The sequence below is a fragment of the Crassostrea angulata genome, unplaced genomic scaffold (genome assembly GCF_025612915.1).
Source record: "Crassostrea angulata isolate pt1a10 unplaced genomic scaffold, ASM2561291v2 HiC_scaffold_222, whole genome shotgun sequence".
Taxonomy (NCBI): Eukaryota; Metazoa; Mollusca; class Bivalvia; order Ostreida; family Ostreidae; genus Magallana; species Magallana angulata.
In genome coordinates, this window is record NW_026441775.1 from 18,375 (window position 1) to 28,401 (window position 10,027).

Below are 10,027 nucleotides of genomic sequence, written 5' to 3' on the forward strand. Positions count from 1 at the left end.
GGCCAGCACCCTTTTTTAGGTGTCAAACAAAAGATCTTGTAAATATGAATGTTTTTTCTTCTATATGTCTTAACAAAATATTTGTGAGAAAAAAGATAATCAAAGAAAACCAGGCAAAATCACAACGCTTTTTTAATCTCATTTTTCGAGCCCTACCGAGCTTTAGCGCCTTTTGTGCCTGAAAGTGATTAATGCCTTATTACATATCTACAATCTTTTGTCTATCATTCCTGAAATTTTGAACTAAATATCTCTTGTATTTTTTGATAACTCTCTTGGACAAGCCGTCCCTCTGAAAATCAAGAAAACGTCGATATTTCAAAAACGGAAATGACGTCACCAACCAAAAAAATTTCCGATCAAGTTTAAACTAATATCAATAAGATCTGAAAATTCTTTCAAAATCAAACAAACAGTTTCCGAGTAATCGCTGACACAAAATCGGTAAGAAAAAAAAAGGAGAAGAATGAGAAAAAAAACCCGAAGAAAAACGGAAGACCTTAATAAGAAGAAGAAGAATAAGAAAGTCGACAAAAACAATATGTCTCCCCTTTGAAAGGGGAGACATAATGCAGTCGTGGTGTCAAGACTTGAATTTCCAATTATTTTGAGGCACAAAGCTCTTATTTATTGGACTTCAGTATCCCAAAATGCAATAGGAGCATCCATTACATTGCATATGGAGGGAGAGGAAATAGATATTTAGCATTTTTTTAAAGATGGATGAATTGCCAGTTGCTTTAATAATCGTTTAATCAGCATTTGATTTCACCAGATTTGGTCCGAGGGTCACGGTTTTTACAATTTAGAATCTTCACTATATATACAAGCTTTTATGTAAAAATTGGCCTTTCTGGTGCAGTGGTTCTTAGGAAGATTTTCAAAGACACGGTCCCTATACTCACTGTTTAGCAATTATCTCCCTTTTGAAAATGGCTGTGCCCTTTGTTTTAACAATTTTTACTCCCCTTTTCATAAGGATGCTTTGTACCCAGTGGTTTTTGAGAAGAAGTCGAAAATGTGAAAAGTTTACAGACGGACGGACGACGGACAACGGGTGATCAGAAAAGCTCACTTGAACTTTCGGTTCAGGTGAGCTAAAAATGTAATTATAAAATGATATGTTTAAAACCTATGACAATGTACTTCACATAAAACTAATAAACATATAACTAGTACACAAAATACACGACTACTTGGCCACAAATGAAGATGAATGTAATTTGTGAATATTAAGGATTTTTTTATTATCTTAAACTACATTGAATTTGATACACTGATTGCCTCAATACATAATCCAACCATAGAATATTTTTATATACAGACCAACTAATGGTTTACTGAATGTTTACAGCATTATGTTAATAATCAATTTACATCTTCATGTACTTCTTAATCTCATATGCTACTAATTTCTTAATACAATTTCATTTAAATAATAAAAATCATATTTTAAATCATTAATTTTGTATCTTTCTCATCAAATTATTCTACGGTAATATCAGTGCATAAATGACTTGTACAAACAATGAAAAAGATTAGTCTAAAAATTTTCATTGCTATGTGCCTATGAAATATGCTATTAGATATAAGCAACTACATGATACATTCATTCCATACACCATACGTACATCTTAGACAACTAACCATTAAGGTCAGACGACACGTTCCTCAATTTTAGATAACTTTTTCCAGGAATTTGTTCATGGTTTACTACTACTTCGACAAGTTTTCTTGCAAAAATTAGGGTACCTTACCAGGCATTTCTGCAAAATACTAGAGTATGCAATTTCCTATATAATCTTCTTGAAAATACACTTGAATTGCTGATATAAAAATAAATACATCTACAGCACAGCGATATGCACTATATTAGAACAATAACTCCGCCGGGGCGGGGCTTTGAACTCACGACATCTAGAATCTACACGCTTCTGGCAGTGAGCGGCCACGAATATAACCACTCGACTATCTAGACATATAACCAAATCCAAGTAAATTTTGATCATCTTTAAAGCAATTATAAAATTAATATTTTTTATTGGAACTCTTTATTACGAGGAGATACAAAAAAGATTCTCGAGGAACGTGTCGTCTGACCTTAACTTATAGTGGACTTCATTTCAACAGCATTCAAGAAATAGTCTTCTTTGTACATCACATATTTGGCAAAAACACGATTTCACGATATATCAGTAATTATTTGTTCGACCTTTGCAGGTTTAAAAAACAAAAACTGCAAATAATTGTAATTTTTTTTTAGTCCAAGTGGCATAACTCTGTAAAAAAAATTGTCCGATCGTACACCAAATCGAACTTGACCTAGATAATTTTAAGATTAATCTGTATATCAAATTTGATTTCAGTATGTGCAACCTTCTGAAAGAAAATGAATGGAAACTGGAATTTTCGAAGTCAAAGGGGCATAATTCTGTAAAAAATAGTTCGATTGTACCCCAAATTGAACTTAATTGAACACATAACTTTATATACAAAACAACTATCTTAAAGTGGTAATTGGTGATTTTTGTAAAAATTTAAAAAAATATCCCCTGAAGTGAAGAGTGGCCAAAAAATTGAAATTTCCTCCATTTCCCCGATTGGCTGCTATTTATACCCCAGAACCGGCCTTTAATGGTTTTGTAAAATAAGTGATGTAAACAAACACATGTGGCAGTCTATTGTGATAACCCACAAAGACAACAGGATATAACATATTTGTTATAAGGAAATATAGGAAATTTGATATCAAGTATTATATGACCCTGTAATTAACTCTGTTTTAGAGAGAGAGAGAGAGAGAGAGAGAGAGAGAACAAAAGTACCAAATGTGACATTTTGATGAGATACTAGTTATACAACATTATTTATCTAATTTTAGAAATGCATCCTAAATTACGATCAAGAGGATCAACCACTGTCACTGTACCAGGAGAAGAGAAAGCCATCTATGAACACCATGAGGTTGTAGGTCAGTGTGGCAGTGTACTCTAAATTAGTAATTTAATAAGGGCCAAAGGCTTTCAGAAAAAAATCGTGTAATTTTCAGATGATAATCAGCAATTACATGATGTTGAAATCTCAACATATCTTTCCATCTGACAGTAACAATAGTTTGTAGACCAGTTTTAAGAAATGGATGTCATAATATTAGTCCTTAAATAATTATTATTATTAATTATAAGTACATAGTATTTAAGTAGTAAGTATTTAATAGTTGAAATTAAGCAAGTATAATTACATTCTTTTTTATTTGTTAATTCATTAATACTAGTTATCTTGTAGCAACTTACAACAGTATTCATCTCATTTTAGAAATACATCCCAAATTACTGGTACCAGTAAGATCACAAGGATCAACCACTGAGGACATCTATGAGCATAATGAAGTTATCGGTCAGTGTGTCATTCTACATCAAATTGTGAATTCAATTGGAACAAAATATTGATTTTGAAAATTGTAAACAAAATAATGCTTTAATTTTTGCATTGGAAAAAAAATTTGTGTAATCTTCATATAATATTGAAATCTCACCGTGTATGTCCATCTGTCAGTAAACATGAGCTTGTGTAAACCAGTTTAAAGAAACTAGTTCTAAATACCAGTAATAAATTGAATCATTTTTTTTTTAAACTAGATGTATTATTTATATTATTTTTTTGGTATAATAGGTTTCCTCTCATGGGCCGCATCTGTCACTGCTGCACTCATTCTCCTTTGTATTAGGCGATACCTTTCAAGTGGAAGACTTCATTGCATATGTAACAAGCGCAACAATAATGATGTGCAAGAGGATATTGCAACACAGGGAGAACGCATACGTCAATTCTCGCGTTTGTGCGGATATCATACTGTGTTTAAATATCATTGGCCGAGTCCAGGCTTTTTACCCCCTCAGAAAACAACAGTCAGTCAACAACCAAAATAGCCTCGGATTTTCACACGAGGCCAAATCAAGCATGTATTTTACTGTTTAACATGTTGTTTGTTATCTTATAAAACATACAGTCCCTGTTGCTGGTAGGAAATCTTAAAAATCCAACGGGAAAATAGGGAATTATTTTGTCTATACCATGATTTGTAGTGAAAGTTTCGAATTGTATTGGTTTGAGACCTTCATTCAAAACGGAGAAAAAATGATATTATGTACGGGTTAACAAATCTGCAGACCTTCGCAACATGTTAATTTATACCTTAGAACATTGTTCACGTTTATCAGAATGAATCAAAAACATACGACCTAGAATCATATAAGTAATTTGACATTTTACACACTATCCGTCTTAAATTTATGAGCTAAAAATTGATAATTTTTCATCATAGTGGAAAAAAAATCAAGCGACCTAATTAGGATAGAATTAACAATTTGTGATTCTTTAACTACTTCTCGAACTTTTCTGGCAACGTTTTTATTTCCGAATTATTTTTAGGTATTATGAATTCATTGTTTTTGTTTTGTTTTCTCTATTGTTTATGATGTATATTGATCAGTAAGTTTTAAAAAAAATTATCCTTGAATGCTTATATAATGTTAGGTTTCATTTTAGGTGGGGTAATCCTTCTAGCGCCTATCTCACAGGTGAATGAAACGTGACACCTGTAATCTGATTGTTATCTATAAACGTATTTGAATCGTTATTTATTCATAAAATCATTTTCTAAAGTCTCGGAAATCACTTGGTGGGCATGTTTGTTCAACAATGAATTCCAGGGTGTATATTTATAAGGGCTTTCACAATTCGTAACAGAAAAAATTCATCTTTCTTTATAAATTGAAAAAACGCATTTTGTACAAAAAATATCGTAAACTATACTAAGTTTTGTACATCAAAAAGCGAGTATGCTAAAATCATATTGACAAACGGTTAATAGTACGATTTCCTAGTAGAGAAGTTTTGATGATGTATAACATAAATGCAATTTATTAACCACTAATTTTTCATCGTCATTAGTTCTGAAGTAAATTTTTCAACACATAAGCACAATTAAGGTGAACACCCCCCCCCCCCCCCCCCCCCAGAAAATACTATGTTTTTTTCTATTTTAAAAACACCGCTTGGAGACAATAATGACAAAGAAGTAGTTGATTTCCTTTTTGTCCCTCATTCATTTATCTGGAGTGTTTTATCCAGCAGTACAGCGATTTGTCCCCCTTGTCTGCCTTCTACATTCATCTCGTCGCGACCGTAGGTTTCTGCGTGTCGATTTGGCTAGACTGGCTTCTGGTAGTCTACATTGAAATATCTGAAGTTTTTCTGGCTTTTTTTAACAGTTTTGATATTTTATGTGCAAGAAAAACCGAAGAACCAGCGCCACTACGATAACTGTAAATTCGCTGCCTCGAACTGGAAGCGGCATTCTAGATTCATATATATAATAATGTGATAAACACACACATAAAACAACAGTGTTGTTTACCTATTTCTCGCGAGATTTCTAATATGCACCAACTTATAACAAATGTCATCAGTTCCGTAAAATGTATTCAACAGTCTGTTTGAATAAATGTTTCTGTTTGAATGGGATGAAGGAAACCATAAAAGCTATATTAGTGAGCAGTAAAATCATCGTTTTATTAATTAGTCGTGAATGCAACATTTTATTCAACTTGTAAATATTTAAAATCGATCGGAGAATGTTGCCTCCAGTTTGAGGCGACAAATTTCCAGTTTTCATAATGGCGCCTGTTCTGGCGTTTTCCTGGCATCATTAATGTAAATTTATTTGCAAACCCATCAATTATGACAAGAAATTTAGGTCACCTGAGTCACTCAGGTGACCTATTGCAATTGGTCTTCGTCCGTCGTCGTGCGTCTGTGCGTCGTGCGTTAACAACTTTACATTTTCAACTTCTTAAAAACTACCAGGCCAATCGTTACCATTTTTGGCGTGAAGCATCTTTATGGTAAGAAGAATCTAAATTGTGAAATTCATAACTCTACCACCCTTGGGGTGCCACGGGCGGGGTCAAATATGCAAAAAAAGCCAAATTTTCAAAAATATTCTTCTCTACTCTCACGCATGTGAGGAAAAAACCAGTTGCATGTTTATGATGTCCATGAAGCCCTCTACCAAAATTGTGAAATTTATGGCCCCAGAGTCAGGGGTTCTGGCTCTAGGGTGGGGCCAATATGGCCATATTGTAAAAATGTATTAAATATTAGAACATCTTCTTCTTTACTACCATATATTTTTTAAAAAAACTAAATGCATGATTATGATATCCATGAAGCCCTCTACCTAAATTGTGAAAATTATGACCTCTGGGTCAGGGGTTCAGGATCTAGGGTGTGGCCAATATGGCCAAATAGTAAAAATGTATTAAATCTACATCCTCACATCTTCTTCTCTACTCCCATATATATTTGTTAATAACAAAATGCATGATTATGATGTCCACGAGGCCCTCTATCAAAATTATGAAATTCATGACCCCTGGGTCAGGGGTTCAAGCTCTAGGGTGGGGCCAATGTGGCCAAATAGTAAAAATGTATTAAATCTTAGAAATCTTCTTCTCTACTTCCATATATATTTGTTAAAAACTAAATGCATGGTTATGATGTCCATGAGGCCCTCTACTAAAATTGTAAATTCATGACCCCTTTGTTAGGTGTTCAGGCTCTAGGGGGGGGGGGGGCAATATGGCCATATAGTAAAACTTTAAAATCTTAAAAATCTTCTTCTCTACTCCCACACATGTGAGGAGCAAAAAACTGAATATATGGTTATGAGGGCCTCTACTAAAATAGTGAAATTCATGACCCCTTTGTTAGGTGTTCAGACTCTAGGATGGGGCCAATATGGCCTTATAGTAAAACTGTTTTTAATCTTTAAAAATCTTCTTCTCTACTCCCACACATGTGAGCAAAAAACTGAATATTTGGTTATGATGTCCACGAAGGCCTGTTTTAAATCTTTAAAAATCTTCTTCTTTACTCCCACACATTACTCCAACACATGTGGGCAAAAAACTGAATACATGGTTATGATATCCACAATCTCCTTTACCTAAATTGTGAAATTCGTGGCCCCTTGGTAAGGGGTTCAGACATGAAGGGAGGGGGCACAATATGGCAATATAGTGTTAATGCATATAATTTTCTTCTCTATTCTCACACATCTGTATTAAAAAAACTGACTAATAATTATGTTTACCAGGAAGTCCTCTACTGAAATTTTAATTTTCATGTCCCCTCATGGATGGGTTTTGGCTCTAGGACAGGGCCAAAATGGATGTATAGATGTTAATGCATATAACGTTAAAAAATTTACTCCCACACACCTGAAAGAAAAACTGAATTCATGATTTTGTAGACCAGATCTTAGTTTTTCACCAAAATTATAGGTTTCACAGTTCTTTTTGAAATGTGGTCGTCATTACAAATTTATAATTTTGCTACTCCAGTATAAAACCTAATTAATTAGATGCATATATGAGGATCCGTGACAAGTTTGTGTATGGGATGTATGCTACTCAGGTGACCGTTAAGGCCAATTGGCCTCTTGTTTAAAATATTGTTTAAAAACATACAATTTGAAACAATTTTTTATTAAACATAATTACATATTAATGTCAGTGAACACAAATAATCTTTGAACACACTCAAGGTATGTTTTTTTCTTCACAATTTAATATTTTAGTCGTTTGACTTGAAAATTGAACTTGGCAAAAAATCCATTTGAGTCTGGTTTCTTACGGAATTCTTGCAAAACTCAATCTCTTTATTCGTCACCAACATCCTTGTCGACTTCAGGCACCAGTTTCCTGAGAGATTCCAAGGGTTGAACTGACATTTACAACGGTTAGTAGTTTTTGAGCGCTATACCTTTATTAGTTACGTAGTCGGTTCAACCTCTCTTTTTCTTTGTTTCATCACGATTTTGCAATACAATGTACCCTCCTAATTTTTTTATAAAAAATATCAACAACGATTTTTCCATATTTAAAAAAAAATTGTATTATTTAAAATACCTATTTTTTCAAAGTTACAAAAGATTTTAATAAAAGGAACGACCACAAAGGCGTCGAGCTGACATTTTCTTTTATATATTTTCTTTTAAATATAGAATGATATCAATAATTTGAATTTCTTTACTAATAGTCGTATATCAAATAATTTTTGAATACAAAAGTAAATGTTTTGTATTGCTTTAAAAACAAAAATGACTACATTTTCTTATAAAATAGGTAGTGATGGGTTTTTAATACAATAACTTTTCATGGTTACAAAAATCGAAGAAATTTCACAGATCTAAAATAAATTGTCTTTCTGCTTAAAACAGTCTTTTAACAATTTTCACAGGTTCATAATTTGAATACATTAACAGTGTGTTATAATAATAAAGCATACTTTTATTTACTTCAATTCACTCAAGAAATTATTGAAGAAATTACATAGAATATCGTTTATAAAAAAAAAAATATGGGATCTGGAGTATCCGAAGACGCTAATTGAAAAAATCCCCCAGTGTTTTACTAATAATTTAAAAATTCAATTGATGTTTGTTTGAGTAAAAAAAAAATTTGGTTTTTATTATAAAATAAAGTTGTAAATATTTGATATAATTTTTTTTGGCGGAAACAAAAATGAGATAAATCAATCATCATATTTGATGTGAAAAAAAATCAGAAGTACCCAAAGGCGTAATCGGAAATATCGGACACAGTGATAAACGGTTTTTGTACACATTGTCTTCTGTACATTTTCGTCCAAGAGGTAGTTATATAAAAAAAATGACTCTTTTTTCCTAAACGCAAACTTTAATGTTACTTTCTGGAATATATTGAAAACTTTTTTTTCCAATGTCCTTGGAAATATGAGTCATCACCCCAAAGCAGAATTTTTTTTTTAAATCAATCCTTTGCTCAGTATCCAGATTTCTGGAACTATAGATACCAGTTTTTTTTCCTTCAAGCAATTCAATTGCAATATACACAACTAACAATGCAAACACTTTTAAAAATATTTATTAATTTTAAAACATGTCCATTTTCTCCTCCTGTCTGGGGGGAAGGGGACCTCTGTTAATCTGAAATTAAATCAAACAAAATATTGCTAAATTCATAGGAAAAAAAATACATTTTATTTCTTTGTTTTTTTTTTCATTTATGTCTTTGAAATATTTGTTTGTTTATTTAAGTTTAGAAATTTATTCAAACAAAACACTGTTAAAGTCATGACAAAAAAAATACATTTTTTTTTGAAGTTATATTTAATTTTTTTGTTTGTTAATTTTATCTAAGAAATTTAATCAAAGACAATACTGTTAAATTCATGACGAAAAAAAAATTTCATTTAATTGTTTTTTTAATTACATTCAAAATATTCATTTGTTAATTTTATTTCAGTGCATTCATTTTATTTTCAATCATCAACATAGACTTACTTTTCCAATTATTTCTCGGGCTACTCGGGCTCGTCTTCCTCCATCGCCGCGGTGGAGGTGCTGGCCGAGGCCATGCTTGCGTTTCCCTCAAGCGATCTGAAATTTATTGTAAAGTGGCATCCCTATGTAAAAAAGATTAATATAAACCTAATAAAAAATAAAAATAAATAAATATAGAATTAATAAATAAATGAAAGAAAAAAAGAATAAAAATAGACTATCTAATGAAATAATGAATAAATATTTGTTAACAAATATCTGTATTTCATAGTTCTTAATTTACATACACGTAAAAATTTATCATTAATTTTCTCTTTCTTCTTTTTTTAAAATGAAATCGTTATTATATAAAATAATAACTCACAGCAGTTGTCTCTCGAGACTAAAATAAAATGATTAAAAGACAGTGTAAAGAAAATGTGCAAAATTGGTTAGATAATGTTATACATAAAAGCATGAATAAATAACGTAAACATCCAAAACCATGACAATTTAAAAATGACATAAATATCATACAGTTAGTATTTGATATAACAGATATTCTATGGTGATTAAAAAAGACATACATACCTATTTCCAGAAGACAGTAACTCTCCGTGGTTGAACTACGGGAAAAAGGAGGTAAAATTTGGAACTAAA